General features: G+C 43.7%; 1 protein-coding gene across 1 annotated transcript in view; it reads left to right on the forward strand.

The window, feature by feature from the left end:
• Nucleotides 1-317: 317 nt before the first annotated feature.
• The window catches only part of SPTAN1 (spectrin alpha, non-erythrocytic 1), a gene marked incomplete in the record, with an annotated part of 118,608 nt that continues 100,099 nt past the window's right edge, over nucleotides 318-18,826 (forward strand). Inside the window, 1 exon segment of the mRNA XM_073600076.1 lies at nucleotides 318-473.

Consider the following 18,826-nt stretch of genomic DNA (forward strand, 5'->3'; position numbering starts at 1 on the left):
CGCTGATCTGCACAGATGTAAACCTAGGAGATTGTATAACCAGATTGCAGTGTATGGGGGGCCAATGACGCCTTTATTTTGCTGAACCTGGAATGTATTTAGATGATACAAACGTGGGGGGGGGGTCCAGTTTGTTAGGGAAGGGTCGTCATCTTGGAGTTCTCTATCTCTGAGGCCTGCTCTATACAACCCCTACACACAGCCATTCGCCTCAAAATACAGCACTTTCATCCTTCCTGTCCTCGGCAATTTCCGGAAAGCCTCGGCTCCGCTTCGTTCTGGAGCCGCAATTGGGTGGGGGGCGTGTCCAGCGCCCTCTGCCTCTTCGTGTTTTTCCGGAGAAGCTGCGGAGGGTGACGTCAGCTCAGCCGGCCCCGGGTACAAGAAGGGCGAGCAGCGCGCGACGCTCTCAGACGAAGATCCGGAGATCCAGAGCAAAGAAGCTGGAGAGTGCCGAGCAAGCCCCAGAACCGGTGAGGCCGCACCCTACTGCCTGCACCGCCACCCCCCTCTCCCCCTTCCCTCTCTGTGCTGCATGCATTCCCTGCAATGACAGGACCCCCTCCTCTGTGCATTGTACTGGCCTGTCATAATGAATGGGAGGTGACCTGTGCCAGCCTTCTACTGGCTGCTTATATTGCAAGACCTTCCTTTGTAATTGTGTAATAGGATTGCACTTGGCTAATTATACCAGAAAATATCGCTACAAAGTATCCCTGCGCTGATCCGCCCCAGGGATCCACTACAAAGTATCCCCGCACTGATCCGTTCCAGGGATCCACTACAAAGTATCCCTGCGCTGATCCGTTCCAGGGATCCGCTACAAAGTATCCCCGCGCTGATCCGCCCCAGGGATCCGCTACAAAGTATCCCCGTGCTGATCCGCCCCAGGGATCCGCTACAAAGTATCCCCGCGCTGATCCGCCCCAGGGATCCGCTACAAAGTATCCCCGCGCTGATCCGCCCCAGGGATCCGCTACAAAGTATCCCCGCGCTGATCCGTTCCAGGGATCCACTACAAAGTATCCCCGCGCTGATCCGTTCCAGGGATCCACTACAAAGTATCCCCGCGCTGATCCGCCCCAGGGATCCGCTACAAAGTATCCCTGCGCTGATCCGCTACAAAGTATCCCCGCGCTGATCTGCCCCAGGGATCCGCTACAAAGTATCCCCGCGCTGATCCGCCCCAGGGATCCGCTACAAAGTATCCCCGCGCTGATCCGCCCCAGGGATCCGCTACAAAGTATCCCCGCGCTGATCCGTCCCAGGGATCCGCTACAAAGTATCCCCGCTCTGATCCGCCCCAGGGATCCGCTACAAAGTATCCCCGCGCTGATCCGCCCCAGGGATCCGCTACAAAGTATCCCCGCGCTGATCCGCCCCAGGGATCCGCTACAAAGTATCCCCGCGCTGATCCGCCCCAGGGATCCGCTACAAAGTATCCCCGCGCTGATCCGTCCCAGGGATCCGCTACAAAGTATCCCCGCGCTGATCCGCCCCAGGGATCCGCTACAAAGTATCCCCGCGCTGATCCGTCCCAGGGATCCGCTACAAAGTATCCCCGCTCTGATCCGCCCCAGGGATCCGCTACAAAGTATCCCCGCTCTGATTCATTCCAGGAATCCGCTACAAAGTATCCCCGCTCTGATCAGCCCCAGGGATCCGCTACAAAGTATCCCCGCTCTGATCAGCCCCAGGGATCCGCTACAAAGTATCCCCACACTGATCTGTTCCAGGGATAAGCTACAATATATCCCCGCGCTGATCCGCCCCAGGGATCCGCTACAAAGTATCCCCGCACTGATCCATTCCAGGGATCCGCTACAAAGTATCCCCAAGCTGATCCGCCCCAGGGATCTGCTACAAAGTATCCCCGAGCCGATCCGTTCCAGGGATCCGCTACAAAGTATCCCCGAGATAATCTGCCCCAGGGATCCGCTGCAATGTATCCCCGCGCTGATCCATTCCAGGGATCCACCACAAAGTATCCCCGAGCTGATCCGTTCCAGGGATCCGCTACAAAGTAACCCTGCAAATCGTTCCGTCTGGTCGCTCATACCTTGTGTTGCATTGTATTGCATTGGCCTGTTTGCGTTTCTAGGTATAAATGTTGATCCTGACCCATACAGGGCGTCTTATTTATTTTCTCTTTAGTGTAACAATAGCCCATTGGGTGGAAATGATTAGAAGACAATGCATGTGATGGTGGATCTGCATTGTCCATACACCATCTCTGGCTTTCTGCGTAAACAATCCTATTTTTATCCAATATCTCTTCACCAGCAGAGCATGCATTTTTAATCTGGTTACCAAGGCTCCTGACAGCGGAGGGTTAACGCTTTGCCTGCTGGTTTAGGTTTGGGGGGGGGGGGGGGGGGGCGGTTGCATTGTTCTGATGAATCTGGAATGTCATGTTGTGCTGGGCTGTGGGTGTTTGTAGGGCGTTAGCTGCAGGAATGTCATTCAGGAAAATATGAGCTGGGCTGGCTTCTGTGACAAGGACGTGTTCTCTGCACCCACCACCCATCCTGTACACTGCTGAGCGGAATATGATCAATATTAAACCACCTAGCTAAATGCATATGTTTTTTTTATGGAGAGGGGGTGGGAAATATTCTTGGCACCCCCAGAAGCTACAGTGTTCTGCAATAAGAACATCTAGCCCAGGGTGGAAGGGAACATTCATAAAAACTGGAGCAGACAGAAATTGATGCTGACCAATCAGCCTCTAGCTTCACCTGGCTCAGTTGAGCTTTGTAAAATGAAAGCTAGAAGCTGATTGGTGTGTCTGCTCAAGCTGGGTATACACTAGTAGAATGTCGATCAAAAATTCTTAAGAAAATTTGCAGAATTAGAACGATAATTGTATTTGCTTTAAAAATTGATTTTTGAATGAATGGACTTTACTGAATGAAAGCCAAATACATCGTTAGAAAATTTGTACACTTTACCCCTTTTCAATCCTGCTCTTTCGATTTTTCTCATCACTGTCGAAAACTAACAAAATTTTACTAGTGCATACCCCAGCTTTAGTAAATTCCCTATTATCTGCCGTATTCGGCCAATCAGAGGCTCATGGAGGTACTTATTGCAACCAATTATATTTTATCTTTTGTGACCATGACCTTCATAAGGGATCAAATAGGTTGCTGTATTTTTCAGATCTTCGTTTTTCTTTTCCACTGAGATCTATATGTGTTGGTGCTGCCCAGAGTTTGTTTTGTTAGTTGGTCTTTTTATAGTCTAAGGTTTACAAGGTTGCTGCAATATCTGCTGTGGCTGTCAATGGAATCAAACGGGACTACAGCTAAGTCTTCATTCCAAAAACTGTCCATACGTGGATCGACTGTCAGCTGTTTCCTGGGTAATCAACTGCAAATTAATCCATGAGCAATCCTGGTGCTCAACAAACTTCAATCTGAAGATCAAAGGAGCTGGTTGGGAAATTGTCAAGCAGGCACTGGCTGTCAGAATAGCCAGCAGGTGAGATGCCTCCATCCACACTGTTTAGCATGGATGGAGGTATCGGTGTCTGTGGTCAGCTTAGGAGCATCCATTGATGGTGGTATCAGCGTGTCTGTGGCCAGTTTAGGAGCTTTGGTTGTTTAGTAGGTCAGGGCAAAGAACAAGGATAAGGTGAATACAGATAAAAATGATGCTTTGCCAGTCTAGCTGCTTATGGTTAGATTGGACAATAGTGTCCTTACTCCTTCCGTAATACCAGCAGACCTCCTAGGCTGAGGGTTTTTGGGGGACGCGTTGGGTGTTTGTGGGTGCCATAGTTTCCCCAGGGATAAGCTGGCTCCTAATCACTTTTTTTCTCCTTAGACCAGATGTTTGCCCAATGTTAGTAGAACTGTTGATAAAATGTTGGCTGTTGGGGGTCCCATCATCTGGGTGGTGCATGCATGGAAGACCCATCATCTGAAGTCCCATGGTTGCTTCACTTTGTTAAGCTATCTACTTCCAGCTATATTTGACGTTTTCTTATTCAGAACAATTAAGATGATTGGTCAGATTGGCTTGCTGCCCTTTGTACATTATAGTTTGCCTTAATGAATAATTGTCGTGATTGTTTAAATCTGAGACTTACTCTCAGGATTTATCATAAAATGTTCTATTGACATTTTGTTGAGAATGTACACCATGTATTCACATTTTGTTGGATGCATAGTTTTATGTTGGAAAGTGGATTCTGACCTTGATCACACCCAACCTGGAAGTGCAGTTGGATAATAATCTAAAGAATTTTCAGTATTGCCCTTTGCCTCTACGGTCACATACTACTTGGTGAGTCGGTGCCCCACCCTGTTTGCAACGGTTGCAATGCAATTTTACCATATGTTTATAAGCTAACCAACGTTCAACCTTTCTTAACGTTGAGACCCACTCCATGAAAACGTTCTGTAACTTTGTACTGGAGAACTAGGAATACGCGCTTGTACACGTCCCTAGTTCTCAAACCTTTTTGTCATACTGTCAAGTTTATTTAACAGGCTAGATTAGGTCTAGATGGTGGTTAGAAGTTCTGTAGGTCTGTGGAGTGATTCTGACGCAAAACTCATTTTGGACACTGAGCAGGTCTTGGCACGGGCCTTATTTCATCCAGGAATATCCATTGTGGTTGTTTTAGCTCTGGCTTAGGATCTTTAAGGCTGGAAATGTCTATGGAGTTCACATAGTGCCTATCAGCAGACAGTCATTTCCCAGTCTCACTGTAAGCACTCAGATTGGATGACCTTCACCTAGGGCCACCTGAGAGAGCCTTAGTTCTACTACAATATATTGTTCGAGGCTTGATCTCTACTTGTTTTGTGTGTGGGGTTTTTTTTTTGTCTTTTAATACATAGCTGGAATAAGACTCAATGAGCCTGAAAAAGATGCCACACAGTCCATAGCAATGAATGAGTTTTCACCCTTTTTATATTTCTAATGCTAGGTAAGGGGCAGGGCAGGATGCAGAACGGAGACCTGCATTAAGAGAGAAGGGAGGGCTTGCCATTGCTAGCTTTCTGATAATGCTAGTCATTTGGCTCTCTGTGAACTCTATATTTTCATTGAGCTGAACAAACCTGTAGCCGTTAAAGCCAGTTGAAAGTCAAACTTCTGATCAGGATGCTTGCTCTGGTTTGGGGGAAACAGAATATTTATAACCTTTTGGGATGGCTAAATGACCTAATGACTTTCAAAAGGAGATTTTAGCCATGGCAGCCTACTATTCTCAGTGCAGGTTTTCTTGAAGCACACTTCCATACCTGTGTCCTAATATGCCTTGTTTAATAACTGTGAATGGCTCAATCATCACAAGTAGAGTTCCTAATTTTGTTTGATTTTGAGGATTGTTCCATATTTCTCTGAATTGATGATGGGAGTGAAAACGAGCAACTGATACATTTTATTAGCAGGCATACCAATCCTGTCCCCCACCATGGAGTCTACCCCACCATGGAGTCTACCCCACCATGGAGTCTACCCCACCATGGAGTCTACCCCACCATGGAGTCTACCCCACCATGGAGTCTACCCCACCATGGAGTCTACCCCACCATGGAGTCTACCCCACCATGGCGTCTACTGCCTATTCACTGCTATCTGTGTCAGGCTAGGCTCACATTGGTCCCAGTAAAAACTGGCCACCTCCCTTATAGTTCTCTGAATGGAATAAACCCGCACAGTTCTGATATGTGAAATGGACATTTCTATCCACTTTTTTGACAACAGAAGCTGTCCTTTGCAGCTGTCTTTCTCCTCTTCTCGATTGGACTGACCCTTTTTCTCTGCATCAGTAGGTTTGGCAATGTAGCAATCAGTTTAACCTCTCCCATCGGAGGTGTAGAGATCATCATCCCATCTCCAGCCACCTTTTGGGTAGTTTTACTTCTAACCTGAAAGTATTGCTTAGATGAGGTTAATAGCCATCCCTGAATGAAGGGGTTAAACTGTAGTGACAATGGAGAGCATTATATAGATTCCAGCCATACCCTGTTATCTATGGTAAAGGCAGCTGGGCTTGTACTACCACACAGCATGAGACTCCTACTGTTATCTAATATGTACAGTTCATAACTTGTACAACGCATTCATTGATGATGGTTACCAAGAACGTGAAAACAAGAGAGGCTTTATGTACTCTGTAGATGGCATGACAGCTCTGCCTGGTAAAAGCCTGGCAGGCTAGAAGACAAACGAGGGCACCACCAACCATACCAGCCAGACCTGTAGAGGTGTGGGATCTATTATATCCATTTACCACAAGTGAGCTTGGTACATTTTGCAGAGTTTCTAGCCATCTGATCCGTTTTCTACAAAAACAAAGCTTTACAGGAGCCATCAGTGGACAATCCTCCCATTGTTTGGCACTCTTGGTGAAACATCTATCCATTTGTTGCCACCTTATTGAAATTCAAAATTCTATATTGTGTAGATGGACATACTGCCAGCATTCCCATTAAAGGCAAACTAAAGTTGATTTTCAATGAGCACATACACTATATTTTTAAGTATTGGGACACCTGCCTTTACAGGCATATGAACTTTAATGGCATCCCAGTCTTAGTCCGTAGGGTTCAATATTGAGTTGGCCCACCCTTTGCAGCTATAACAGCTTCAACTCTTCTGGGAAGGCTGTCCACAAGGTTTAGGAGTGTGTCTATGGGAATGTTTGATCATTCTTCCAGAAGAGCATTTGTGAGGTCAGGCACTGATGTTGGATGAGAAGGCCTGGATTGCAGTCTCCGCTCTAATTCATCCCAAAGGTGTTCTGTCAGGTTGAGGTCAGGATTCTGTGCAGGCCAGTCAAGTTTCTCCACCCCAAACTCGCTCATCCATGTCTTCATGGACCTTGCTTTGTGCACTGGTCCAAATCATTTGGTGGAGGGGGGGTTATGGTGTGGGGTTGTTTTTCAAGGGTTGGGCTTGGCTCCTTCGTTTTTTTTTTTTCTGCTGATGAGTCTGTGACGTCCAGCAGAGAGTGAACTTCAGCCTCCTCTCTGGTGAAAACGGGTCACAGGAGTGCAGATTGGACTGCACTCCTGTCATCCACAGGAGAAGTACAGCTAAACGAACTTTGGCTGTACTTCTTCTTTAGGGCATCAGCATACCAAGACATTTTGGACAATTTCATGCTCCCAACTTTGTGGGAACAGTTTGGGTATGGCCCCTTCCTGACCTCAACCTGATAGAACACCTTTTTGGGATGAATTAGAGTGGAGACTGCGAGCCAGACCTTCTTGTCCACATCAGTGCCTGACCTCACAAATGCACTTGGGCCCCTTTCACACTGGGGCGGCCACGGTGGGGGCGTCGGCGTCAAAACGCCGCTATTTTTAGCGGCGGTATTTGGCCGCTAGCGGGGCAGTTCTAACCTCCGGCTAGTGGCCGAAAAGGGTTAAAACCGCCCGCAAAGCTCCTCCACAGCGGCGCTATGCCGGCGGTATAGCCGCGCTGCCCCATTGATTTCAATGGGCAGGAGCAGTTTGGAGCGGTGAAGGAGCCCCTAAAGATGCTGTTTGCAGGAGTTTTTTTTTCCCTCCTAGCAGCGCACCGCTCCAGTGTGAAAGCCCTCGGGGCTTTCACACGGGAGACACAGCAGCGGCAGTTTCAGGTCGGTTTGCAAATGCTATTTTTAGCGCAATAGTGCCTGCAAACCGCCCCAATGTGAAAGGGGCCTTCTGGAAGAATGATCAAACATTCCCATAGACACACTCCTAAACCTTGTGGACAGCCTTCCCAGAAGAGTTGAAGCTGTTATAGCTGAAAAGGGTGGGCCTGCCATGTAAAGGCAGGTGTCCCAATACTTTTGAATATATATTATATTTTTTTACAATAACTTAAGGGAAGGGTTGCATGAGGCTTTTTTTTTTTTTCTGTTTGCAAGTCTGGGGACGTAGCCGCAACTACAGTACAGTGCAATATCACAATGCTGCAAGCAGAGCATGCACATCGAATGAGCAAATATTCAGGTTATTTACATCACGCTTACAACTTCTACTCGCTTATATCTTAAAACAATTAAAAGTTTATTGTTCCCCCTTTAGGATGCATATTCAGAAATCCCCTCCTCCCAGTTTAGAGCTTTAAAGGGGGCTTTAAAGTGTATGTGTGGGCAAGATAAAAAAAAAAACATACAGTATCTCACCAGTAGAATTTTGTTAGGAAAAAAATAGGAATTGATGTACATGTAAATTCCATATTTTGGAGTACAGCGCAGGACATGGGAGTTGATTCTTAGACCATGTGTTATACAGTATCTCACAAAAGTGAGTACACCCCTCACATTTTTGTAAATATTTTATTATATCTTTTCATGTGACAACACTGAAGAAATGACACTTCACTACAAAGTAAAGTAGTGAGTGTACAGCTTGTATAACAGTGTAAATTTGCTGTCCCCTCAAAATAACTCAACATACAGCCATTAATGTCTAAACCACTGACAACAAAAGTGAGTACACCCCTAAGTGAAAATGTCCAAATTGGGTCCAAAGTGTCAATATTTTGTGTGGCCACCATTATTTTCCAGCACTGCCTTAACCCTCTTGGACATGGAGTTCACCAGATCTTCACAGGTTACCACTGGAGTCCTCTTCCACTCCTCCATGATGACATCACAGATCTGGTGGATGTTAGAGACCTTGTGCTCCTCCACCTTCCGTTTTGAGGATGCCCCACAGATGCTCAATAGGGTTTAGGTCTGGAGACATGCTTGGCCAGTCCTTCACCTTTATCCTCAGCTTCTTTAGCAAGGCTGTGATTGTCTTGGAGGTGTGTTTGGGGTCATTATGTTGGAATACTGCCCTGCGGCCCAGTCTCCGAAGGGAGGGGATCATATTCTCCTTCAGTATGTCACAGTACATGTTGGCATTCATGGTTCCCTCAATGAACTGTAGCTCCCCAGTGCCAGCAGCACTCATGACACGCCCATGTACTGTAATGCAGTACATCTCTGCAATACATTCCCAATTCTCCATGTTTTATCCCTTTTAAAAACCCCACAATTAGGAAAATATTGCCCCATGTTTTGAGTAAACAGGGAATTGGGAGCTTCTGGCGGTCCACCAAAAGACAATATGGAGGAATGGCTATGCATTGCCGATATGTACAAAATATTAAATTTTTTTTTTTTTTTTTTTATTAATAATGTGTGTGTATATGTGTTTATGTATAATATATATTTCAAGGGTCGGTACATGCTTGCTATACCTATTGCAGTGCAAACTAGACGTGACTGGCTAAGACCTGTGTGGACTGGATCTATGGTTGAGGGCTGAATGTAAAATGACTTTGTAAAAATTGATTTGGTGAAGGTCACACTTTCACGTTCATTGTATTTCCTGGGGGGGAACAAAAGCACTTCATTGATGGAGAATGCTAATTAATTTGGATGTTGGCACTATGCCTGAACCCCAGTGAGGAGGTCCCTTTAGAGTACAGTATAGGAGGTGGTGAGTGACGTCTGATATTGTTATCTAGATGTATTCGCAATAATTATTTATTCTGTTTTTTAAGGGTGTCATTTGTCTGTGTTCCACCATGTTCACCCTTCGTAAAATCCGAATTCAGGTATTATCTGGTGTGTTGCAGTGATGATCACTCCTTGCTTTTCATTTTATTTACTATATAGTGTGTGCTATTATTTATTTCTTTTTTAACTCCATTGCTTTTCGGCTGATCTTTCAATATTTTATATTGTAGTTTTCTCTCTTGAAGGGTGGCAAACTGTATTGTATGGTCTTGGCATGTGCTATACTCTTTATTTGCATGGTTTAGGAAATGTTCTAGCTATACAAATGTCAATACTTCAATTGTGTACAGAGATGGCCTGCAAAAAAAAATAAAAAAATAGTGTTTTATGTGTAGGTGGGATGCTAAGGGTTTTTTATGACTTTGGGACTGCAGCCCCATCAGTGGCGGCCCGTGCACTACGGGCGCCGCCCCCCCCCATCCATGCGCCCGGCCCCCTTCAGGACGCATGGATTCCTATGGCGGTGGTGGTACTTTTTGAAGCACCTGATTAGAGCTAGAGGCTCTCATAGGCTTAAAAATAGGGTGGTCTTAGGGCGCTGCCAGAGCCACGAGCCCCGCGGGTGGGGGGCAGTGGGCACCAGTGGCTGCATATGACAGGCACAAGTGGCTGGAATTGATGGGCACAGTGAGGCTGCACTTGATGGGGGGGGGTCAGTATTTTTTAGTTTGCGCCCCTCAAAAAATTTTAAGCACCAGCCACCACTGGGTTAAGTATTAAATGCAGTACACAGTGAATCCCCTTTAAGGCCTTGTATGAAGACATAATTGATGGCAGATGGAGCCTATTGCTGGCTTTGTGTATATCTTGGGTGTCCCTAATTTAAAAAAATAAAACCACATGTATAATGTCCTTCCTTAATGGATTATTCATAATTTAGAATAGGGAACCCAAAGGCAAAAGACGGATGCCATTGTCTTGTGGGAGGGGTGGAAATTCAAACTGCTGGGAAATCACCTGTGCGAGGGTCTGACTGATGGCAACTAGCAGGTATATCCACCTTTTTGAAAGGAATTATGTAATGTGAACCTGTCAGAGCATGAGCAATTAAAACTGAGTGCATGATCATTAAATGCTTAAAGCTGAACTTCGGGATAAGTAAATGTTGTCTGAATACAAAGGTCTTCCTTGAATGTTGGTGCTTTGTGTATTTCTCCCAGATCTGTGCAGTAATCCAGCATGAGACTTTCCCGCTGTGTAGGAGCTCCCGTATTAAAGACCAGTCACTGCTGCTCTCTCTCCTTGTGCAGGTTGACTGGTCTTGTCTCCGCCCCCTCCTGTAGTTTTCTGCAGGCAACTTTTAGTGGGTGGAGCCCGCTGGGCCCCTCCCACAGCTCTGCTTTCTGCACACGCACAGTGATGAGATCACTGCTACTTCTACAAGGTAACAGCTGGGTTTGCAAAAGCATTTGGTGCACAAATAATATCCCTTGTGGCTATTGAATGTATGTAAATAAAAGTTTTTGCGTCCAGAGATCCGCTTTACCTAAAGCTTATCTCCAGTGAATCTGCAGACAAGTAGATCTAGAGCAAGGGTCTTCAAACTACGGCCCTCCAGTTGTTCAAGAACTACAATTCCCATCATGCCTAGCCATGTCTGTGAATGTCAGTTTTACAATGCCTCATGGGATGTGTAGTTCCGCAACAGCTGGAGGGCCGTAGTTTGAGGATCCCAGATCTAGAGATACAGAAGCTGGAATGGATTTGTCTTTAAAAGTTGAGCTTGACCACTGCAGACCCCCTAGACCAGTGATGGTGAACCTTGGCACCCCAGATGTTTTGGAACTACATTTCCCATGATGCTCATGCACTCTGCAGTGTAGTGGAGCATCATGGGAAATGTAGTTCCAAAACATCTGGGGTGCCAAGGTTCGCCATCACTGCCCTAGACTAAACGAGCATTTAACCCCTGGGCAGGGGAATGGAGGCCAACTCCAAGGGTAGACTTTGTCTTATTCCTGGAGTTCTGCTTTAAAGAACCAATAGGGAGGCTCCCACACTTGAACCATACAAGAAAGTCAACATATGACTTTGATGATCTTACCAAAGCTTACCCTCTACTGATTATTTCATCAAACACTACGTTGGATTTGTTCAGGCTTAACAGGTTTACTAATACAGCAGCAGTTACAGTCCTCTGGCAATACATTTATGTTTGAGATCTAGCAAAGCAGATGTTCTGTGAGACCAGCTTGATGTATTTGTCAGTTCTGTCTTCCATCCAGAACATAATGGTTACATTGCATTGAGCACCACTTGCATTATAGGAAATGGCATCCTCTAAATCATTTAATAATGAAGATCGGAGTCGGGTTTTGGTGCAGTGAAATGTGCTGTGCTGGTTCTGACGCAGCACTTAGGAGGAGACCTTGCTACGGGACTTTTCTGCAGTACTCAGGGCGGGATTTGGATCTTCTCTGCAGCAATCAGTCCACAACACATTGCTGCCAAATACCGCACCCGTTATTAAGGCCGAGGACCTGCCTGGAGAGTAGAATTCATTGAAATGTATCACAGTGATGACTAGCTCTTATATAAAGTTATATGAATTGTTTAATAGATGAGGTGTAGGATACCTAGAAGTTTTATCGCTTTTGTGTTGGTGGAGTTTTTTTTTTTTTTTATTTGATTATCTTTTGTAATAAAATCTGACCAGCTGTGAAGTTCTCAGGCTGGATTTGCAGGGGAAAAAAAAATCAGACTTTTTCCCATGTTTGTCTTTTGCTTCTCTGTGTGACCGCCTTCCTTTTTTTTTTTTTTTTTTTTTTTTTTTTTTCTTTTCAACTGTTGTTTTACAGCAGTTGGGTAAAGGCAGAGTATACACAAATGTAAATCCACCATGTCACTCAAATGGAAGTTTATTTCAACTCTCTTTAATGATAGGAGGGTTCATTCTGAAATGCTTCCTTGCTGGCTTTTAAGGCCTCATGCACACTGGACGTTAAAATAATGTTATAAAAATGTCAGTAGCTTTGCAGTGAGTTTTTCAACGTTTTTGCAATAGCGTTTTTTAGTGTTTTTCCACGTTAGCATTTTTTTTTCTTTTTTTTTTTCAATGAATCAAAAACGTTAAACGCTAGTGGGTGACGTTTTTAAACGTTTATCAGCGTTAGAGCGTTTTTACAGCTGAAAAACATCTCTCAGAATCCACTAGTTTTGGGGGGGGGGAGGGGGTTACTGCTCAAAAACCCCACTGCCCAAAACTGCTGATAACAGCCTATGTGTGCATGGACACATAGGATAACATGATGGAGAGTTTAATGACTGTAGAAAAAAACATCTACAGCCAAAAACAGCTTCTGTAAAAACGTCCAGTGGGCACGAGGCTTAATTGTTAGCCTGTTCGACTCGCTGTATTTGCTTTGACTGATCTATGCTAGAGATGCTAACTGCTAAATTTCAAAACAAAAATAAAAAATAAATAAAAATCCAGGAAACTTTTGTAGTTTACAGAAGATGTTTTGGAAGGAAGATAACATTGTTTGATTTTCATTTCAATACACAGTCACAAGGAGCCTAAGGCTCCATTCACACTAGCGCGTTTGTTGATGCATTTTGCAGAAATGCATGGGAATTTTTTAACCTGGGTTCCTATGGAACATGTTCACATCAATGCCTTTTTGTATCTCTGCATTTTTGGAAAGGGTCAGGGACTTTTTTTCATGCAAAATGCAGCGTTTTGCATGTAATGGAATTCAATGGACAAGCATCAAAAACACAAGTGCGCCGTTTTTGCACCGTTTTTGATGCGTTTTTGCCGTTTTTTTTTTTTTTATTATTATTTTTTTTAAGACTGTAAAAAAAAAAACTGTAAAAAAAAAAACTCAAATCGCGGCAAAAACGCAGCAAAAACGCTGCTCAAAAAACGTGGCGAGCATGAAAAAAAACCCTCCAAAAACGCTCAAAAGCAACAAGCATAGGTGTGAATCGAGCCTAAGTACCGATTCACAGTGCCGTGACTTAAGAGTTTAAAGTCGCATGACAAGCCGCACCTGATTAACAGCAATGGAATTTTTGGCAACTTCATCACGACTTACATCGGCTTTTGCTAATGAAGCTGCAAGCAAGCCGCAATGAAGTGGCGCGGGAGGTCAGCTGTCAGTCGCGCAACTTTGAAACCGCATGGATGAACCAGCACTTACACTAGAAATATATTACATTTTGTACTTGGCAGGGGGTGTGTCAAAACTCGGCAAAGAAATCGCAGCTGTAGAATAAGGGTCCAGTCCTGCAGCTTTGACAGGCTTCTTGTGACTGGCTGCTCTATAATGAAAACATCTGAAATATATTTAGCTGATTTAAAGTGAGGCTTCAGTGGGGCTTTAAGTGCCGGTTCACAGTGCAGCGATGTCCGACATCGGATGTGATTTGCACCGCACTGCAAATCACATGCGATCTCTGTGCGATGTGATAGTATGGCTGAATTTGCATCACATTCAGACCAAACTCGCACAGGACTTTTTTTTTTTTTTTGGTCCGCAGCAGAATCGGATCGCATGGGTGAACCGAGCCTATAAGGCCTCTTACACACAGACGTTTTAAAAAGCAGGCTGTAAAAAACGGGAAAAAACGCAATTTTATTAGCATTCTGATTTGGCGTCAGTGCACGTTTTAACGTCGTTTGTAAGCGCTAAGGCACGTTTTTTTTAAAAAAAAACATCCCTCTGCTATTTTCCACTCCCCAACTACCCACATAAACATTTTTACAGCTTAAAAACGCTGACGCTAAAAAAAAAGTCGGTATAGTGCTAATGTGCATTTTGAGGTTTTTTCCAGCATCGGCATCAAAACGGCTCTAGCGCTGGAGCCTCAGAACATGCTGGTCCTTGGTTTTTTTTTTTGTTTTTTTTGTTTTTTTTTTTTTTTTTGGAGCTTAAAAAACGACCATGCCTGTTACAGCTCAAAAACGCCATAGTGTGTATAAGCCCATTGAATAATGTGGAGTGGCGTTCTTAACCACTTACCGGCCAGCAGCCGCAGTTGTACTGCGGCAGAATGGCACGGCTGGGTGAAACGACGTTATGTAACATCGCCTCGCCCTGTGCCCCCCGAGCCGATGCGAGTGCTCGGTGGTCTCAATCACCGCTGAGCTCCCGCGATCGGCGCTGAGACATGGAGCACCCAGAACTGTGCGTGTAAACGCACAGTTTCTGGTTCTCTGAGGGGAGAAAAGACAGATCGTCTGTTTATACAGAGTATGAACAGCGATCTGTTATCTTCCCTGCACAGTCCCCTCCCCCCCTTCAGTTAGAACACACACTAGAACACACACTAGGACACACTTAACCCCTTCACCACCACCTAGTGTTAACCCCTTCACTGCGAGTGACATTTTTACAGTAATCAATGCATTTTTAATCGCACTGATTGCTGTATTAATGCCATTGGTCCCAAAAATGTGTCAAAATTGTCCGACGTGTCCGCCATAATGTCGCAGTCACGATAAAAATCGCAGATCGCCGCCATTACTAGTAAAAAAAAAAAATAACAATGCTATAAATCTATCCCCTATTTTGTAAACGCTATAACTTTTGCCCAAACCAATCAATGTATGTTTTTTTTTTTTTTGTTTTTTTTTTTACCAAAAATATGAAGTAGAATACACATCGGCCTAAACTGAGGGGGAAAAAAATGTTTTTTTTTATATATTTTTGGGGATATTTGCAGCAAAAAGTAAAAAATAATGCGTTTTTTTTTTTTTTTTTTTTTTTTTTTCAAAATTGTCACTCTTTTTTTATTTATAGCGCAAAAAAATAAAAACCGCAGAGGTGATCAAATACCACCAAAAGAAAGCTCTATTTGTTTGGAAAAAAGGACGTCAATTTTGTTTGGGTGCAACATCAAACGACCGCGCAATTGTCAGTTAAAGTGACGCAGTGCCGAATCTCAAAAAGTGCTCCGGTCAGGAAGGGGGTAAAATCTTCCGGGGCTGAAGCGGTTAAGCAGCAAAAAAAGCTCAAAAAAGCCGCTGTTAACATGTCCGTGTGTATGAGGCCTAAGGCCAACTCCACTTTTTAAACCATGTTACATCCAGTATATGGGGAGTAACATGGTGCCAAGCTGACCCACCAATGGCTCCCGCTGCTTTCAATCTGCCTAGTGAGGGAGAGAACAGAGGGAGCTGGATGGAGATTGGGCTCAGGTAAAGGGGGGGGGGGGGGGGGTTGGGGGGACCCTGGACCGAGATATATTTATTTTTTATTTATTTTTTTTTTTTTTAATGCAGAGAAAAGTAATTGTCATCCTGTGTTTAATCAAAGTCCCAAATTACATTACTAAAAAAACACTGCTCAGACCCGGATTATACAAGGTGATATAATGTTACATTTGTATCGTTCTGTTCATTCCTCTGCAGATCAAAGGGATTCAGTTAGATCCTGCAAATGGCAGGTAAAGCAACCTGACAATTAAAAAAATAATAATAATAATAATTTTGTGTGGTGTGTGTGTGTTGGGTTTTTTTTTTGTTTTTGTTTTTTTTTTTTAATAAAATGTTCCTCTGTTTAAAGAGGAACTGCAGTCTGCTCACATAATGTGTAATAAAAAAATAAAAACATCTTTGCCATTCTGAAGCTTTCCTCCAACCACTTTGCATATTATTTTATATATACTGTGATTCTGTACTTGCCAAATATGCTGCAGAAATCTCCCTCCACTGAGTCTGGCTGCAGCCATTTTAACTGTGGGCAGCTGAAGCTGCTGCCTGTTCACTTCCTGAATTTACACAGACACACACCTGCATCTCTCATTGGCCCTCTTATGACTCATCTCCACCCTCCCTTCCTGGTAAACTCTCACGAGAATTAGAGAGAGCTGTACATGATGTCAAAAGCCTAGGTCAGGAGTAGGCAACCTGGGCCCTCCAGCTGTTGCAGAACTACAAGTCCCATCATGCCTCTGGGAGTAATTGTAACTGCCAGCCTTGCAATGCCTCATGGGAAATGTAGTTCCACAGCAGCTGGAGGGCCCCAGGTTGCCTACCCCTGGCCTAGGCTAATGACCAGACAAGAAACAGGAAGTGGGCTGTATAAGGTATTTGCCGGCAGAAAAAAATGTTTTACTATCCAAAGTTAAAACAAGAAGAGCAAAAGATTTAATAGATGGAAAGATGAAAAAAAATCACTGAAGGTCCACTTTAACCCCTTATTAATCCTTAGTTTACTCTAATTGGCTCTAATTAGTCTTCTTCTCCATTCAATTATTTTTTTCCCTGCTGATTTTTTTTTTTTTTCCTATTTTGTTAATATTTTAAACTTTTTTTATTTTAAGATTTTGCACATTTAACATATAGTTACACATTTCCCTTTTAAAAAGTGCAATATTGAAAAGAAAAAAACAAACCATTTTATTTTATTTGTAAAATCATAACTTGTGTCTTAAACAGGAAAAATTTATAGAATGAAATATGTATATTTTATTTTTAAACTAACACTGTTCTAAAAAAAAAAAAAAAAAAAAAAAAAACATTTACAATCACCTTAACACAGCTCATATGTATTGTACAGTAATCAGAAATCCTATGTTCAGTCTAGAGCTATAATTAACTGCTTCCAGACTGCACATATACTGCGGCAGGGTGGTCCGTTTGCGTGAAACATACCTGTATGTTCGCTTCTTCCGGGTCTGCCGCCGAAGACCTGTTACTACTGTGATTGAACGCGGCGGGAGCCAATCAGTGGGTTCCAATGGCCGCCTGGACCAGCAGATCGTTCCGAGGAGAGGCAGAACTGCGGTCTTCCTATGTAAACAGGGAAGACCACTGTTCTGCCAGAGCAGCAAATGGAGATCTTGTGTTTCTGCTAAGAAACATGGATCTCTGTTTTCCTCCAGTGTCAGCTTTCCCCCCACAGTTAGAAAACACTCCCTAGGAGTTCACTTAACCCTTTGACTGCCCTTGATGTTAACCCCTTCTCTGCCAGTGTCATTTATACAGTGACAGTTCATTTTTTTAGCTCCGATCACTGTAATGGTGTCACTTAGTGTCAGATATGACCACTGCAATGTCGCAGTCCTGCTAAAAAATCGCTAATCGCCTCCATTACTATAAAAAAAAAAATAAAAGTCAAAAAATCTATCCCATAGTTTGTAGATGCAATAACTTTTGCGCAAACCAATCAATATACGCTTATTGGGTTTTGTTTTGTTTTTTTACTAAAAATATGTAGCAGAATACATATTGGCCTAAATTGATGAAGAAATGTAGATTTTTTTTTTTTTTTTTTTTTTTTTTTTTTTTTTTTTTTTTTTTTATTGGATGTGTTTTATAGCAGAAAGTAAAAAATAATGTGTGCTTTTTTTTCTAATTTGTCTGTCTGTTTTTTTTAGTTCTTGCGCTATATATAAAAAAAAAAAAAACATGCAGAGGTGATCAAATACCGCTAAAAGAAAGCTCTATTTGTTGGGAAAAAGGATATCAATTTTATTTGGGTACAGCGTCACACGACCGCGCAATTGTCAAAGCAACTTAGTGCCGTATCGCAAAAAATGGCCTGGTCGTGAAGGGGGGGGGGGGTAAATCTTCCAGTGAAGATGCTTTGTAACCAGTGAAGTGGTTAAGAAGCAGCTTCTGACATTGCATGGAGAAGGATGGAGGACTTACGTAATATATATATATATATATATACACAGTATCTCACAAAAGTTAGTACACCCCTCACATTTTTGTAAATATTTTATTATATCTTTTCATGTGACAACACTGAAGAAATTACACTTTTCTACAATGTAAAGTAGTGAGTGTACAGCTTGTATAACAGTGTAAATATGCTGTCCCCTCAAAATAACTCAACACACAGCCATTATTGTCTAAACCGTTGGCAACAAAAGTGAGTGCACCCCTAAGTGAAAATGTCCAAATTGGGCCGAAAGTGTCAATATTTGGTGTGGCCACCATTATTTTCCAGCACTGCCTTAACCCTCTTGGGGATGGTGTTCACCAGAGCTTCACAGGTTGTCACTGGAGTCCTCTTCCACTCCTCCATGACGACATCACAGAGCTGGTGGATGTTGGAGACCTTGTGCTCCTCCACCTTCCTTGAGGATGCTCAATAGAGTTTAGGTCTGGAGACATGCTTGGCCAGTCCATCACCTTTATCCTCAGGTCCTTTAGCAAGGCAGTGGTCGTCTTGGAGGTGTGTTTGGGGTCATTATCATGTTTAAATACTGCCCTGCGGCCCAGTCTCCGAAGGGAGGGGATCATACTCTGCTTCAGTATGTCTCAGTACACGTTGGCATTCATGGTTCCCTCAATGAACTGTAGCTCCCCAGTGCCGGCAGCACTCATGCAGCCCCAGACCATGACAC

The sequence above is a fragment of the Aquarana catesbeiana genome, linkage group LG09 (genome assembly GCF_042186555.1).
Source record: "Aquarana catesbeiana isolate 2022-GZ linkage group LG09, ASM4218655v1, whole genome shotgun sequence".
NCBI classification, from domain to species: domain Eukaryota; kingdom Metazoa; phylum Chordata; class Amphibia; order Anura; family Ranidae; genus Aquarana; species Aquarana catesbeiana.